This window comes from Panicum virgatum, chromosome 8K (genome assembly GCF_016808335.1).
Source record: "Panicum virgatum strain AP13 chromosome 8K, P.virgatum_v5, whole genome shotgun sequence".
Classification (NCBI taxonomy): domain Eukaryota; kingdom Viridiplantae; phylum Streptophyta; class Magnoliopsida; order Poales; family Poaceae; genus Panicum; species Panicum virgatum.
Window position 1 is genome coordinate 10,900,046 of NC_053143.1, and position 18,560 is coordinate 10,918,605.

Consider the following 18,560-nt stretch of genomic DNA (forward strand, 5'->3'; position numbering starts at 1 on the left):
TATGAAAATAGTACCATGATTTCATCGTGACAACATCAAGCTAAGCTAGCAAGAGTAGGCCATCTAGTCATGCATCAAGAGTAAGCTAATTAGTATGTATAGTGCCATATGAACGGGATGGCTCAACTACCATATGTACTTTGGCTAGTTTATCACCGGAGAAGAAAGTCACAACACAAATCTGCCGGGATCTACTCCTGCTACATAGCTTCTTGTGGTGCTGTATATCGTACAGATGAGGGTATACCTAAACTTATTATTCGGATTCTACGACTATGCGACGTCAATTATGATGTTCCTTATGCGCCACCTGTGTCGTCCATATTTTTTAATGTAAATTTTGCTATAGGAGATGCAAAAACCTACACTACAACAAAAACTATTTGTGAGTGTGGTTTAGCGGCCGAAGAGGTTTTTTTTTGTTACTTAAGGACTTTATTGAAATATCAAATACAAGATACAGAAATGAGGCGGTAGGTGCCCCCAATGTATGCTTTGTAGAGCTAGATGGACATGACAAGGTGCCAAGTGATTAGCATTGTTACAAGCAAAAAGGCAAGCTGGAAGGTCAGCTTGAGATCTAGCTTGAGCTGCCAGATCGTGTGCAGTTGAGTTTCTTTGTCTTGGAATCTTGATGACAGTGAAGTTTGCTTGTTCAGAATTGCAGAGAAAATCTGCAATCAGTGGTCTTGTTCTCTGTTAGAATCAGTGAGGGTTCTAGGATCGACTAGACACGGATCAAGAGGGGTATCTTCCATCTTTCCTTTTCACGAGTGCAAAAGGGTTCCTAGATCTAGAACATAGAGTACATTAGAGTACAGAGAGAGAGGGAGAGAGAGACCATCACCACCGGAGGAGCTTGAGGCGGCCATCACAGGTTCGCTGATGAAGATCTGCTCTAGGGCAGCGGCGAGTGATGCAGCAGCTTCACGGTCGTGGCGGCGTTGTCGTGAACGACGGCGCCAACGACGACGAACCAGGGTTGATGGTGGTGGCGGTGAGACTTCCCACTGCTCCAGCGCCTCTCTCTAGATCGGCTAGGGTTAGGGAATGTGGGTAAGGGTGCTGGCGGCGCGACGATCCTCGTGTCGTGTGCCCCGGCCCCTCACCCCCTTTTTATTTTGGCGCTGTGCAGCGGGGGCCCACCAACCATTAAGGGTTGGGCGCCCCCGATCAGGGCGCGGATTAAGGCCCTAATAGACCGTTGGGTCTATTAGGAAGGAGATCAATCCAACATTCTCCCCCTTGATCTCACTTTGTACTTTAACTTTATACTTTAACATGAAACTTTTTCCTTTATTTGTTCCATCACAGATTAATAAATAGAGCATGCTTTATCGTCACGGTCCAAGACCGATAGACTCAACAGCTACCATACACATCACTGTTTTGAAACAAATTCTTTATCTTTTGGGCCCTTTTTATTCTCCAGAAATCACAGGCTTTCTCTTAAACCCATGCCGGCTATGTGTTCCATGAACACATTGGGTGGTAAGCCTTTAGTGAGCGGATACGCAAGCATTTTCTTTGTACTTATATGCTCGAGTGTAATAGAGTGATTCTGGATTTTCTCCTTCACAACATAAAACTTTATGTCAATGTGTTTGGCAGCACCACTTGACTTATTGTTGTGAGCATAAAACACTGCTGGTTCATTGTCGCAGTACATTCTGAGTGGTCTTTGAATGCTGTCTACCACTCTTAAACCGGGTATAAATTTATTTAACCATTCAACCTGCCCCGAGGCCTCATAACATGCCACAAATTCAGCGTACATCGTCGATGATGCAGTGACGCTTTGTTTGGAGCTTTTCCACGATATAGCTCCCCTTGCGAGTGTGAACACATAACCGGACGTGGACTTTCGGTCATCGATGCCCCCCGCAAAATCCGCATCTGAGTACCCTTCTATCTCTAGGGAATCGGATTTTCTGTATGTTAGCATAAGGCCTTTCGTGCCTTGCACATAACGTAATGCTTTCTTTACCATAATCCAGTGTGCCTGTCCTGAATTACTTTGATATCTGCCAAGTATCCCGGTAACAAATGCTAAGTCAGGGCGTGTACAAACTTGAGCATACTGTAGGCTTCCGACAGCTGAAGCATATGGAACCGCTTTCATTTGATCGATCTCATACTAGTTCCTGGGACATTGAAATTTCCCAAATCTATCGCCCTTGACTATTGGAGCAGGTGAAGGCTTGCACATATGCATACTATATTTCTTTAGAACCTTTTCTAAGTATGCCTTTTGTGACAGTCCTAATACCCCCTTTGTTCTATCTCGGTGAATTTCAATTCCCAAAACAAATGAAGCTTCACCGAGATCTTTCATATCAAAGTTTGAGGACAAGAATTTCTTTGTCTCCAGTAGCAGACCAACATCACTACTAGCAAGTAGAATGTCATCCACATATAGGATCAGGAAAATAAATTTTCCACTTCTGAACTTTGCAAAAATGCAATTGTCCTCCTCATTTTCTTTAAACCCAAATTTTCTTATGGTTTCATCAAACTTTAAATACCACTGCCTAGAGGCATGCTTTAATCCATAAATGGATTTCTTTAAACGACACCCCATATGTTCTTTTCCTTTCACGACAAAACCTTTTGGTTTTACCATGTAAATATTTTCATACAAATCCCCGTTGAGGAATGCCGTCTTTACATCCATCTGATGTAACTCTAAGTCATAATGTGCCACCAATGCTATTATAATCCTGAAGGAATCTTTACACGAAACCGGAGAAAAGGTTTCGTTATAGTCTATCCCTTCTCTTTGCGTAAAACCTTTTGCCATGAGTCGTGCTTTGAACCTTTCTACATACCCTTTGGAGTCATGTTTTATCTTGTAAACTCATTTACAGCCTACTGTTTTGGCTCCTTTAGGAATTTCCTCTAAGTCCCAAACACCATTGGAACTCATTGATTTCATCTCATCCTTCATAGCTTCCAGCCATTTAGATGAGTGAATACTTCTCATGGCTTCTTCATATGAAGTGGGATCACCCTCCATATGAACCTCTTCTGTATTATAAACTTCATAGTCGTTAGAAAAAGCCGACATTCTTTCTCTTTGTGACCTTCTAAGGGCCACTGCTTGTGGCACATTTTGTGCCTCAACTTCTGGCACATTTTCCATAGGGGGCTGTAGCACCTCCTCCTCCATAGGGGGCTTCTAGGTACTATGCTCCCCCTGATCATTTCACTTTCAAGAAAGACAGCATGTCTCGTTTCTACAAACTTTGTATGTCTGTCTGGGCAGTAGAAACGAAAACCTTTCGATTTTTCAGGATAGCCTATAAAATGGCAGCTTACAGTTTTGGGATCCAGTTTTCCAATATTTGGATTAAACACTTTAGCCTCAACTGGGCTCCCCCAGACTCGTAGGTGAGTCAGTGAGGGTTCTCTTCCTGTCCATAGCTCATACGGCATTTTGGCACCAATTTGCTTGGCACTCTGTTGAGAATATGGATGGCGGTTTTTAACGCCTCCATCCACAGACTCAATGGCAATATGGAATAACTCATCATACTGCGCACCATATCCATTAGTGTACGGTTGCGCCTTTCAGCTACTCCATTTTGCTGAGGCTCCCCCGGTGTAGAGTATTGGGCAACTATACCATTTTCCTGTAAAAACCTCGCAAAAGGTCCAGGAACTTGTCCATAAGAGGTATGTCGACCGTAGTACTCCCCTCCACGGTCTGATCTTACTATTTTAATTCTTTTGTCAAGCTGATTTTCAACCTCAGCTTTGAATATTTTAAATTTATCCAATGCCTCAGATCTTTCTTTAATTGGATAAATGTAACCATAGCGGGAGTAATCGTCTGTGAATGTTATGAACGAATCATAGCCATCCACACTTTTCACAGGAAACGGTCCACATATATCAGTGTGGATTATTTCTAATATTCCTGCACTTCGTGTGGCACCCTTTTTGATTTGCTTTACAAATTTTCCTTTAATGCATTCAATGCATTGTTCAAGATCAGAGAACTCTAACTGTGGAAGAATTTCACTCTTCACTAATCTTTCAATTCTCCCCCTCGAAATATGACCTAAACGACAGTGCCATAATTTCGATGAAGTATCTTGTGTTCTCTTTCTTTTCTTTGTTTCTTTCTCTAACAAGGATTCATGCACATTCACATTACATACAGAATACACTTTATCACGCATAGATAATAAATAAAGATCATTGTAAAGGATAGCATCACCAATACAATTATTATCAAACCATAGTTCACATTTGCCATTCGCAAAATGACAACCAAAACCATCTGTGTCTAAGCGTGATACACTTATCAAGTTTCTTTGAAGCAAAGGAACAAATAAAACATCTTTTAATACAAGCATGAAACCATTAACTAGCTCGATGGAGACATCGCCAACAGCTTCAACATCTGCTTGTACTCCGTTCGCGACTTTAATATGTCTTTCGCTTCTTTGCGTAGTCCTTGTCGAACGGAATCCCTGTAAAGAATTTGCAACATGCACAGTTGCACCAGAATCAATCCACCAAGTAGATTTAGAAAAATGTAAATACAGGGATTCATTAACAAATGAAATTACATTCTCACCATTCTTTGCCATTATCATCTTTAAGTAAGCGGGACAATCTGCTTTACGATGCCCCTTGTCAAAACAGTGGAAGCACTCATCTTGTGCTGGAGGGCGCTGTTGCTGATACTTCTGTGGCATAGGTGCTTTGTCTTTGGACTTTGGGGAAGAAGCAGCATGAAAAGGCCTTTTCTTGTTATTATGCACAAAATTGACAGACCCACCATTCTGTTTCTTGAGTCTATCTTCCTCTTGTGCACACATGGCAATTGCCTTTTCCATGTTCCACTTCTCTGGCTGTGAGTTATAGTTTACAACAAATGTTGCAAACTCTTTTGGCAGAGAAGCGAATACCAAGTGCACCATAAACTCTTCTTTAAGATCCAAGTCCATTGGTTTGAGCTTGGAGTTCAAAGCGCACATCCCCATGATATGATCTCTTATTGTACCGGTATTGCCATAGTACCTCTTTGTGACCAACTGCTCTATGATCTGTGTAGCATAAGTCTTTGAAGAACCAGTAAACTGATTCTTTATCTTTGCAAGGTACTCAACAGCTGAATCACACTCTCCAATTGAATCCAAAATGTTAGGATCAATTGTGTTCTTTATAACTGCCACACATTTCTTGTTGGCGTTATTCCACTTTGTCTTTTCGAGATCATAAGCCATCTGTAAGGGAGCAAAGTCCCTTTGCTTTTTCTGCCACTCAGCATCAGTGTCAGAATCTCCTCTCACTGGAGCCGGTGGCTCAGTGGGCTTTGGAGTGGTGATTATCTCATCCACTTCTCCACAGACGAAAGCAAGATCAACCTTCTTGATCCATTTGCCATAGTTGTCTCCTTTTAGAGTCGGGATGTGACTGATGAATCCCATCAAGTTCATCACCGCTGAAAATTTCAAAAAATAGTGAGAACATAATAACAATAATTGCATGTAAAATTCCAACGTTGGTTAAAATAGAACATACAACTGTTTATGCAATTAAATCTATATCACCGTTGGACAGAAATAGAAATAAATGCACAAGAACTATAAAATTATAGTATTGTAATTAACAACGTTGGTCAGAAAATTAACAATACCATAATCCTCAAAATTACTTTAAACATGCTCTGAATTTTAATTGTCTCGTTGGTTCGAATTAAATTAGAGAGCAAAAACTTTAAACTTTGCAGCGGAAACATGTAAGAATTTCTTTTTCCATAAGCAAAACTATAAACTTTTATCTCTAAACAATAAACACGTTGGTGCAAAATTGAATAGAGATCACACTATAATAAAAAACCATTCAAAAACTATTGAAATTTTGCTTCTGGAAAAAAGAAAAAACAATGAAATATCAATATCATTGGGTGGCCCAAAGACGAAAAACGGCCCACGTCCCGCTCAGCCACCTCCTCATGGGCCCGAGGCCCGACAGCCAACGGCCGGGCCGCCGATTTGGCCCGCTGCGGCGTCCCCTCCCCCGCCCGAATGGGCCGCTTGCCGGCCCAAAAGGCGAGGCGCTCTCGCGGCCGTTGATCACGATCGGACGGTCGTCCGCGGTTTTCGCCAGATCAAAAACCGCGTCGTCGTCGCCGCGCCCCAAACCCTAGGATCATTCTCTCCCTCCCCCTTTCCTCTCTCCACGAGCGGCGGCAGCCACTGAGTGGAGGCGATGACGGCACAGCTGGCCGGGAAGGGTGGTGGCGCCGCCGCGGGTCCATTCGCCGGCGTGCACACTCGCCCCCGTGCGAGCGCGCCGTCGTCGAGCGGCCTCGCTGTGGCGCCTGAAGCTGCGCGCGCACCGGCAACTGGATCCCGGCGAGCGGCGGTCCATTCTCTCTGTTGCGCCGGCGAACCGGCTCTGTGTAGAGCTCTGCGTTCGAGACGGTGGTGAGGCCCTGGTAAGCCCCGCCACTCTTTTCCCCTACGGTTAGGGTTTTGCTTTTGAGTTCGATTTGCATCGATTCTATTGGACCTTTCTTTGATTCTTTCGATTCAAGTCCGAATCCGTCTTTGCCCCTACTGGATCTATGCATTAGCATGACGACTGATACCATTGTTAGAATCAGTGAGGGTTCTAGGATCGACTAGACACGGATCAAGAGGGGTATCTTCCATCTTTCCTTTTCACGAGTGCAAAAGGGTTCCTAGATCTAGAACATAGAGTACATTAGAGTACATTAGAGTACAGAGAGAGAGGGAGAGAGAGACCATCACCACCGGAGGAGCTTGAGGTGTCCATCACAGGTTCGCTGATGAAGATCTGCTCTAGGGCAGCGGCTTCACGGTCGTGGCGGCGTTGTCGTGGACGACGGCGCCAACGACGATGAACCAGGGTTGATGGTGGCGGCGGTGAGACTTCCCACTGCTCCAGCGCCTCTCTCTAGATCGGCTAGGGTTAGAGAATGTGGGTAAGGATGCTGGCGGCGCGACGATCCTCGTGTCGTGTGCCCCGGCCCCTCACCCCCTTTTTATTTTGGCGCTGTGCAGCGGGGGCCCACCAACCATTAAGGGTTGGGCGCCCCCGATCAGGGCGTGGATTAAGGCCCTAATAGACCGTTGGGTCTATTAGGAAGGAGATCAATCCAACATTCTCCAGTCAGCGGCTTGAGTGACCGGGTCTTGTTTGTGAAGGGTTGTTGCAAGTAGCTTAGAATCTGTCAAATATTGCACTTGATTAATCTCTAAGGTCTTGATGATTGCTGAAGCTAGCATTAGGGCATGTGTCTCAGCTTGTAGTGGATTCAGCGCTAAGTCAGTAACTGCCTGAATGAAGACATTGTTGAGCGTAGCTTGTTGTGCTCCTTTGATTAAAATTCCAAGGCCAGCTTGTCTTGGGTTCAACCTCTGTGCGTCTGGTGTGATTGCTGCATCCACATAGCATCTTGTTCCTGAAAAAGGTGGGAGCGTGTTGTTGTGTGGTGGTGCTGTATTTTGTGGCTGGGTGGGTGCAGAAGGTTGATTTTGCAGCTCTTGTGTGATAGTGTGTGAGATATGGATGTCTGCTTTAACAGCATGAAGGACATGTGAAACTTTCCACTCTTTTTTGTTGAACCTGAGATCATTCCGAGCTTTCCAGAGGAACCACATAGTGGTAATCAGCCTCTGAATCTCCTGCATAGAGGTAGTAGGGGTGATGAGTGAGCTTACTTCTTGTTGTACTCCTTGTGGTCCTTGAGGTAGGAGGTCTGTTCTGATGGAAGGCGTTCCTGCAAACCATATAGCTCTAGCAAAATGACATGAAAAGAAAAGATTATTATCAGTTTCCAAGTTTCCACAACATGCGCATTTTTCATCAATATGTTGGGAAAAGCGTCCAGCTCTTTGTCCTGTCGCCAACGCTTGCCTAAGAAGTCTCCAAGTAAAAGTCTTCAGTCTTGGTTGCAATAAGCTGTTTCTCCAAATAATGTTCAGAATGTGCAAGATAGGTTGTGGAAGAGCACGACTGCCTTGATTGTTAATAGGAGCCGGGTTTTGATTTGCTAACATTAGGTATGCTTCTTTAGCAGTGCAGGTGCCTGAGATGGAAGTGTCCCAACAAAGGTAATCATCATGGTGGTGATTAATAATCTGGATTTTTGTAACCTCTTGAACACTTTGAGGTCCAAAGAAGAGCACTATTTTTTGTGTGTCCCAATGTTTTGTGTGCTGGATCCAAAGGTCAGAAACGATGTTGGGCATGAAGGTGCGATGTGCATTATCTTGTAGTCTATCATGCATATCGTTCCAGAAGGCTACCCAAGGTTGAGACCAAATGTTTGTGTTGCCCTTAGCTATTTGGTAGAAGCTATGCTCATGTAATTTTTTTTTATTTTCAAGATAGAAGCCCAGAAAATGGATCGAGGAGTGTGCAAGGGCGCTGTCCAAAAAGTGTTGCTGGGATAGTACTTAGCTTTGAGAATAGCAGAGAGGTATGGGTCCTGATGAGAAGCTTTGCTCCAGGCCATTTTGATCAATAGACTTTTATTTACCAGGTCAATTCTTTTGATGCCGAGGCCTCCCTGTGCTTTGTCCCTGCAAATGTCTTCCCAGGCTCTTAGATACAAAGGTTGTGAAGCATCCTCTTCTTGTACTCCTGCCCACCAGAAATTCCTAATAACGGCAGTAATTTTTGCAAGAAGCTTCTTTTTTAGCAAAACATGAGCATGTAATAGATAGGAATTGAAGCAAAAACAGATTGAATATAAGCCAATCTACCAGCATGGTTAAGTTTGTTTGCTTTTAAGGTTGTTAACTTATTTTTGAATTTATGGTAGATAATGTCATAAGCCTGTATCCTATCAGCTTGGTTAATAATCAAAGGGTGTCCTAGATGTATAGTATTTGGTTGAAGATCAGGAACAGGGAAAAAAGTTTTGAGCTGAAGCTTGAGAGAGCTACTTACTGTTTTGCTGAAGAGAATGGAGGATTTGTTCCAATTTGGTGTCTGTCTTGAAACTTGGCAAAAATTTTGTAGAATGTTTTTTATGGTTGCAACTTCAGTAGGGTCAGCTTTGCCACAGATAATTAGGTCGTCAGCAAACATCAACGAATGAATAGGGGGACCATTAGGACCTAACCGAATACCCGAGACAGAATCATTATCCATCGCTTCCTGAAGGCAAATGGACAGTTCATTGATTATTGATAGCGGTGACAAAAAGGTATGGGGACAAAGGGCAGCCTTGTCGTATTCCTCTTTGAGCACTAAAAGCTCCAAAAGGCTGACCATTGACAAGCACAGAAAAGGACGTAGAGGTCATGCAAGTGCAGACAAGATCGATGAAATGATCATGAAACCCTTGACGTCGAAGAGCCTGAGCAACAAAGGACCATTCTAATCGATCAAAGGCTTTAGCTAGGTCTAATTTTAACATGAAACCCAGGAATCCGAAGAGGTTGTCCGTGCACCGTAGCGATTCATCCGGTCTTCAGAATTTATTTTTACTGACGATTCATTATTCGACCTGCCCTGAAAAAATGCTTCTCTTTTTAGAGGCGGGTCGGAACAGAAGCCCCCTTTGAAAATAATCATTTCCGGTACCAATTCATAGTTCGGCATGCATGCACACATCTTCGTTTTCTGTCCAGATGGCAACAACACATGCTAACAGATGTCAGAAAGGCCCGTATATGGGTTCTGAACCGCCATAATTCCCTTCATATTAAATCTTTGCCATCAAGAGAGCTAATGACCTAGCATCATCTCCAGTATTTTTTTTTTGCTTATGTGCAAAACGTAACCGTATTTCGAGAACACATCAAGCACACCTAAGAATTATTTGCAGAGCCAGTTTGAAACCGGTAACACACGTATGCAGTGTCCAGTAGTGTCACTCTTTGAAGCATATTGAGGTGGCATAGTTGATATATATGCTGCCCTCCGGTAACTCATCGTCAACATTGAGGATCCACATTGGCTATTATCTATCTAGGTTTTGCGAAATACGTCCTTATCTTACTACAAATATAAAATTATTATTTTCTAGATTTTTATTCATATAAATGTTGTTTATTAGGTTTTCTAAAACATGTGCGCGGAACCGTCTCCAGGGGCCAAGAGGGATTTTAAATATAAAAAAGTGCAATCCAAACCTCAAAATTCGTTCTGACAAAATTTTGAAACAAAGCCGCTACTCAATTACCACAGGAAACTGAGCCAAAATAAATGATTAACTATGCGGAGGCCATTATATTTTTAATGTTTCTTCTTTTTTTATGGTGAAAAAATTTGGTAATGCCTAGAGTCCACCATGTATACGGGCCTAGGCCCCGTAGCCCACCCTTGTGACGTCCCTGCATGTGTTGGGGACCCAAAAGATATTTCTAACATTAAAATTACCATGTTAAGGATATTGGGTGACATTCTATACTGATGTACTTTCTCTATTTTAAATTATAATTCGTTTGACTTTTTAACTTTAAGTTTGACCACACGCCTTATTCAAAAATTTATACCATATAATTAACCTTAAGCAATATTATGTTTAAGATTCAATACCATTCAACGCCGGATCTCCTATGTTGATTTGTGAGTTGATTTGCTGATGATGTCTAAAGCAAACTTGTTCCAAATCTGAAGCAATATTATGTTTCTTACACAGTGCTGCCGTTGCATATGTTGGTTGGTTGATTTGTGGGTTGGCTGCCGTGTTAAGGTTTTTAGCCAAATTTTCTTTAATAAACTATATACACTACACCTGTGCGGTTGTTGGGGCCAATTTTCCCTATAAACTGGGTTAAATCCTTTTATGACATTAATGAGTAGTTAGGAACTCCCTGCCCTTTTGGGAGGTTGCTTCGACAAAAATTATTATAACATGCTCTACTATGCTCGAGAGCATAAACATGGAACCGGAAACCATAACCAACACACACTGTTTGTAGGTAAACGGGTAGGCTACGCTAGCATTACTACCGCATAAACCCAAGATACTTGCGAGTAGAAGATCATAGATCGTTACCACTAGACGCGCAGCGCAGCGGAAGAAGTCGCTCGTCGATGTAGAGGAAGTAGTCGATCACGTCCCACGAACCGAGCTCCTCGTACTTGATCCCAGCAGCCGATCAGCGCAGCAGTCGCAGCAGCGCCTCCACGGAGTCCACACGTACGGGGATGAAACGCCGGGCGTCGGTGTGCTAGCACCGCACGCACGGCAAGGGCGGCGGCCGAGAGAGGGAGGGGCGGCGGCTAGGGAGGTGGCGCGGCTCAGGTCATCGCCCCCCTAGCCCCTCCCTCATATATATAGGGCGTACTAATGGACTTCTATCTCATAGGCCCATTAGTAACCCTAATCCCTCTTGGATCAATATCCACTTGGGCCTTTAAACCGTATTGTGATGATGGGCTCTTGGGCATATCACCAACAATCTCCCACTTGCACTAGAGACAATCATACATGCAAGCTTTCCAACATTCCAAACCCCTTAAGTGTGTGACCCGTTAGGTTCATGTGTAGGTGGTCGTGATCGGAAATCATTTCTGAATCACAAGTCAATAGCGGCACCTAGCAGGGCATAGTGACTCACAAATACACATAAAGATCATATCGGCCGAACCATAGATATACTCATACACCGATCCCTTTGCCACACGATACCAGTCAAGCTCAAAGCGAGATGCGTGCCACCTTTGTGATAGCTCGACCATTCTCTCGATCTAATAGTGGATTCTATTCATAACTAACCTTTAGTCATCATGATTAACTCTTTAATCACTTTGGCATGGCCATGCACTTTCAAATCCAACTATCTCGAGGGGCCAGAGATATCTCTCCCGTTATCTAGGAGGGGCAAATTCCATCTTGATCCGCTCACATCCCATTCCATGTTTCATGACATACCTGTAAGTTGCTTTTGTAACTACCCAGTCACGGAGTAGCGTTTAGCAGCCCCAAGATGCACCACTACACACAATGAGAAACAATGGCGATCTCAGGTCTAAGGATTCAGTAGGTATAACACTCAAGAACAACTGATGGCACATACAAAATAACAATCCCAACATTGTCTTGGCGTGGGTCAATCCAACACCATGTTCACCAACATGTGTCCACATCATTAATCCGATATCTCCATATCCATGATCCGTGAAACATGATCATCAATTAATGCATGTGCTAGTCTCAACGTCGTTGTTGTCCCACACAACGACATAAACTAGGGATAATTTAGAATCATATCATTTTCAACAAAGAGTTTCACGAACAAGTCACATACTTGATAATCAATGTAAAATAATCATCCATGGAACAAATAACAATTATTTATCATTACATAAACATACTCATGACACAAAATCTCCCACGCACACTAGAATCACTGATGTAAGTATCTAATACCCATAGATCTCATGTGCGCCTCATGCTTTGGTTGTGGGAGAGGCTTCGTCAACCGATCAGCAACGTTTGAATCCGTGTGCACCTTGCAAACCTTCACATCACCTCTCTCAACAAAGTTACGGATGAGGTGATACTTTCGCAGTATATGTCTGGACTTCTTAGTTGTTCTAGGCTCCTTTGCTAGGGCAACGGCACCACTATTATCACAATAGAGGTCCACTGGACTGGACGCACTAGGAACAACACCCAAGTCAGAAACAAACTTTCTGATCCAAACAGCTTCTTTTGCAGCTTCGGAAGCTGCAATATACTCGGCCTCTGTCGTCGAATCAGCCACCGTATCTTGCTTGGAACTCTTCCAGCTCACTGCCCCACCATTGAGGCAGAAAACAAAACCGGATTGCGATTTGGAGTCATCTTTGTCTGTTTGAAAACTAGCATCGGTGTAACCCTTTACAAGGAGCTCATCTTCGCCTCCAAATATTAGGAACATATCCTTAGTTCTTCTCAAGTACTTAAGGATACTCTTTACAATTGTCCAGTGAGGTTCACCGAAATCTGACTGATACCTGCTCGTAACACTTAGAGCAAAGGAAACATCTGGGCACGTGCAAAGCATAGCATACATGATCGACCCTATGGCTGAAGCATAAGGAATCGTACTCATTCTCTTTTGCTCATCAGGTGTCGTAGCACACTGACTCTTGCTTAGAGTAATGCCATGTGACATTGGCAAGAAACCTTTCTTGGAATCTTGCATATTGAACCGATTCAATATCTTGTCAATGTACGTGTCTTGGCTCAATCCAATTAGCCTTTTTGATCTATCTCTATAGATCCTAATACCCAGAATATAAGCCACCTCTCCTAAATCCTTCATCGAAAAACTCTTTTTCAATGAGGTTTTAACGGCTTCAAGCATTGGAATATCATTTCCGATCAGTAATATGTCATCCACATATAGGACCAGAAACACAAGTGCGCTCCCACTAGCCTTTTTGTAAACACAAGGCTCATCTTCATTCTTGATGAAGCCAAACCCTTTGACTACTTCATCAAAACGAATATTCCAACTCCGAGATGCTTGCTTCAATCCATAGATGGACCTCTGAAGCTTACATATTTTCCCAGCATTTTTAGGATCGACAAAACCTTCAGGCTGTGTCATATACACATCCTCACTTAGATGTCTATTAAGAAAAGCGGTTTTGACATCCATTTGCCATATCTCATAGTCATAATATGCGGCAATTGCTAGGAGAATCCGAACAGACTTTAGCATTGCGACGGGCGAAAAGGTTTCCTCATAGTCAACACCTTGAATTTGTCGGAAACCTTTCGCCACCAATCGTGCCTTATAGATGTGAACATTTCCATCCATGTCTAATTTTTTTTTAAAAATCCACTTACAGTCGACAGGTCTTACACTGTCAATCTGATCGACCAAGTTCCAAACTTGATTATCATGCATGGATTTTAACTCGGATTCCATGGCTTCAAGCCATTTGTCGGAGTCGGGTCCCAGCATTGCTTCTTTGTAGGTCAAGGGCTCATCATTTTCCATCAATAATACATGGCGCTCCTCCGTAATAAGGAGGTTGAGCTTGTCAGTAGCGCGACGTGCCCTTATAGACCTTCGTGGGGCTGGTGCCTCAACTACGGGATGTGCAACATCTTGCACATCCCGTGGATCTTCAGTGGGTGCTGAAACAGTTTCGGGTGTTTCCTGAATTTCTTCAAGTTGCACCTTGCTCCCACTAAATCCTTTTGAGAGAAACTCCTTTTCTAAGAAAACACCATTGCGAGCGACAAACACTTTGCCTTCCGCCTTATTGTAAAAATAATATCCTTTGGTTTCCCTAGGATACCCCACAAAGAAACATTTGTCTGACTTTGGAGTGAGCTTATCTGACATCAAACGTTTGACATAAGCCTCACATCCCCAAACTTTGAGAAAAGATAATCCGGGACGCTTCCCAGTCCATATCTCATATGGTGTCTTCTCAACAGACTTACTTGGAACCCTATTCAGTGTGAATGCAGCAGTTTCAAGAGCATAACCCCAAAATGACAATGGAAGATCAGCTTGGCTCATCATGGACCTAACCATGTCCAACAAGGTTCGGTTCCTCCGTTCGGATACCCCATTCCATTGAGGCGTTCCGGGCGGAGTTAGCTGCGGAATAATTCCACATTGCTTCAAATGATCACCAAATTCAAAGCTCAAATATTCTCTTCCACGATTAGATCGCAGAAATTTAATTGTCTTGCCTAATTGATTTTGTACTTCATTCTGAAATTCTTTGAACTTTTCAAACGATTCAGACTTGTGCCTCATTAAGTAGATATAGCCATATCTACTAAAGTCATCAGTGAAAGTAATGAAGTACTGAAAACCACCTCTGGCTATTGAGCTCATTGGTCCACATACATCGGTATGTACAAGTCCCAACAAGTCACTCGCCCTCTCACTCTGACCAGTGAAAGTCACTTTGGTCATCTTTCCAAGCAAACAAGACTCACATGTGTCAAATGATTCAAAATCAAATGAGCTTAACAATCCATCTTTATGGAGTTGTTCAATGCGCTTCTCATTTATATGACCTAAGCGACAATGCCAAATAAAAGTGGGATTCAAATCATTTGATCTAAGCCTCTTAGTATTAATGTTACAGACAGATTTATCCTCAAGATCAAGAACATATAATCCATTCACCAATGGACAATGAGCATAAAAAATACCATTGCAAAAGATAGAACAACGTTTGTTCTCAATTACAATCTTAAAATCACCAACTTCTTCCAAACATGAAGAAGAAATAATGTTCTTGCTCAAAGCAGGAATGCAATAACAATTATTTAATTCCAAAACTAATCCGGAGGGTAGAGACAAGTGGTAGGTGCCGACCGCCAACACCGCAACCTTTGCGCCATTGCCGACCCGAACGTCCAACTCGCCTCTTGCAAATCTTCTAGTCTCACTTAGACCCTGCAACGATTTGCAAGTGTGAATCATCGATCCAGTATCAAATACCCATGATTCACTAGAAGATAATGCAATATTTATTTCTATAACATTTATACCTGAAGTGGAAGTCTCACTTCCCTTCTTCTTCTTCTTTTCTTCCAAGTACTTCTTGCAGTTCCTAGACCAATGTCCCTTTTCATGACAGTGGAAGCATTCATCTTCAGAAGTAGGGCCAGATTTGGCCTTAGGTGCTGGCTTTAGCTTAGAGCCTGAGGACTCACCACCGGAACTCTTTTCCTTGCCTTTACCTTTGGGATTAGGAGGCGTCCAACGCTTCCTCTTTTTGTTCCCCTTCTGAATCATCATCACATGATTGGGATTCTTCTTAATGCTCTCCTCTGCTGTTTTTAGCATCCCATGCAACTCACTCAATGTTTTATCCAAGCCATTCATCTGAAAGTTCATGATAAAAGGCTCATAGCTCGCCGGGAGCGACTGGAGAATAACATCAGTAGCCAAGTCTTGGTGAAGTTCAGAACCAAGTCTATCCAAAGTCTCAATGTAACCAATCATTTTGATCAGATGAGGACTGACTGGGCTACCTTCTGCCAGCTTGCACGCAAACAAGGATTTTGAGATATTGAACCTCTCAGTCCTGGCTTGGTTCTGAAACATCCCACGCAGCCCCTCGATCATGGTATGAGCATCCGCATGCTCATACTGCTTCTGCAGATCAGGGGACATGGTGGCGAGCATCAGACAGCTGACATCAAGTGAGTCATTGCAGTGCTTCTCATAAGCTCTGCGATCAGCAGCAGTTGCATTGTCAGGGAGATCATCAGGATATGGCTGCTCAAGAACATACTCCTTTTTCTCTTGCCTGAGAACAATTCTCAGGTTGCGGTACCAATCAATAAAGTTTGTTCCATTCAACTTTTCTTTCTCAAGAACAGAACGCAAATTGAAAGCGGAATTGTTACTGGCAGACATGATCTACAACATTAAAGTAAAGCAAGATTTCAGCACTAAGTTTGTGTAAAGACTTTCATTAACTGATTTAACAAAAGACAACCTACTATATCAAAGTCATCTTCCCTCTAATGACATATAGTGGTTCAAGATCCATAATCACTAAAATTCTAGTGAGCTTTAGCATCACGGCTAGAAAAGTAGTGATACAGGTAAGTAACAAATTACTAATCACATCTCTATGCGACTCTTGTTTGTTGGGTGGCATCCAATGCCCCGGCCCCAACCCTATGCCTTAAAGCCCAAAACTGTTTTGATAGCTTTGCTGAGTAAACCAATACTATGCTTGTGAATGTCCGACATCCACCCTATACAAAAGTGATAGCTGAGGGTACTCTACTTTGGTAAACCTACCACACAACGATCAAAATTTATAGGTGCAGCTATTGGTAAAAGGCATCAAAAACTCAACCTTTTCTGAGGGAAGCTATTCTATCATGATTAAAGCATCCACCATATGTAAAAGCATGAAAGAATAGTATGACAGGAAAATAAACATCACAAGCATATAATCATATTATATTGTGAATAGTATGGCCTCTTGCATCACAATGGGCACCATCGCCATGGCTCCAAGGTGACCTCCATTGCCATCCGTCCTGTCTTGTGGTGATCATCATCGCCATCATGATTAAAGCCTCCATGAAAAGATACTAAGCTACTACATCTAATAGCTAGTGAAATAATTACATGAGGATTCAAACATCACAAGTCGACACGCAGGTCGTTATACAATAATGGTGCAACCTCAACCCGGTTGTGTTAACTTGCGACACGCAGGCCGCACAAATCATCACATACATCATCACATGACATTGAGGCCATACCATTCACATCACACCCTGCAAAAACAAGTTAGGCGTACGACGTGTTCTACCAAAGTAGCGCTTGAGAAGCCGCTACAGCGAGAAAGCAACGGCGGTCCCTCAAATCCGAGCCATTCATAATGCCTCAATTTTCACTAGGTCAATCACCTTGACCGTGCAAACTTTGCACTTGAGAAGACTGCATCTACACATGACCTTGATCTGTTGGTTCAATATGCTGACTATGCACACAGTTAGTCCCGATGGTGATTCCAGCCGGTAGGGACATGTCGTATGCATAACAGAGAAAGAACACAAACTAATCTTTTGTCATATGCCGCGCAATCAACTCGCTCCAGTTTTAACCCCTTATGACCAATTGATCTAATCAAACCGTGCAAAAGTAATAGATCCAATCTACTACAACAACATATCACCTATATGCAAAAGATCCAGACCAAAAACTACGCAAGATGGCTCTGGTACCACTTTAGGTAAACGGGTAGGCTACGCTAGCATTACTACCGCATAAACCCAAGATACTTGCGAGTAGAAGATCATAGATCGTTACCACTAGACGCGCAGCGCAGCGGAAGAAGTCGCGCGTCGATGTAGAGGAAGTAGTCGATCACGTCCCACGAACCGAGCTCCTCGTACTTGATCCCAGCAGCCGATCAGCGCAGCAGTCGCAGCAGCGCCTCCACGGAGTCCACACGTACGGGGATGAAACGCCGGGCGTCGGTGTGCTAGCACCGCACGCACGGCAAGGGCGGCGGCCGAGAGAGGGAGGGGCGGCGGCTAGGGAGGTGGCGCGGCTCAGGTCATCGCCCCCCTAGCCCCTCCCTCATATATATAGGGCGTACTAATGGGCTTCTATCTCATAGGCCCATTAGTAACCCTAATCCCTCTTGGATCAATATCCACTTGGGCCTTTAAACCGTATTGTGATGATGGGCTCTTGGGCATATCACCAACACTGTTATCCAGTGAAAGATACATTTCAAGAAGATTACAACCTATGTGATTTTGTTAAATAACCACCGGGTGTATCTTCTCTAAACTTATTGTCATAGCTATGCCCTCCTCCATCAATGGCAAGACCCCATTTATGCCACGACCAGTCGGAGAAAACATGATCAATCTTTTTTATACCTTGTCGCACATGCATCTATGTTGTGAAGGAGTAGCAGGAAACTGAATATATATATAGAGAGAGAGAGAAATTCATTTCTACACTCGCTTGTATAGCTACTCCCACATGTGTATCTCATGATGTATGGCATATCTGACCCAACGAAGAGTATGCGCGTGGAGTATGTGATTATACTAGAACATCTACGGTGGTATATACATTGGGTATGCGACCATACATAGAGTATATGGA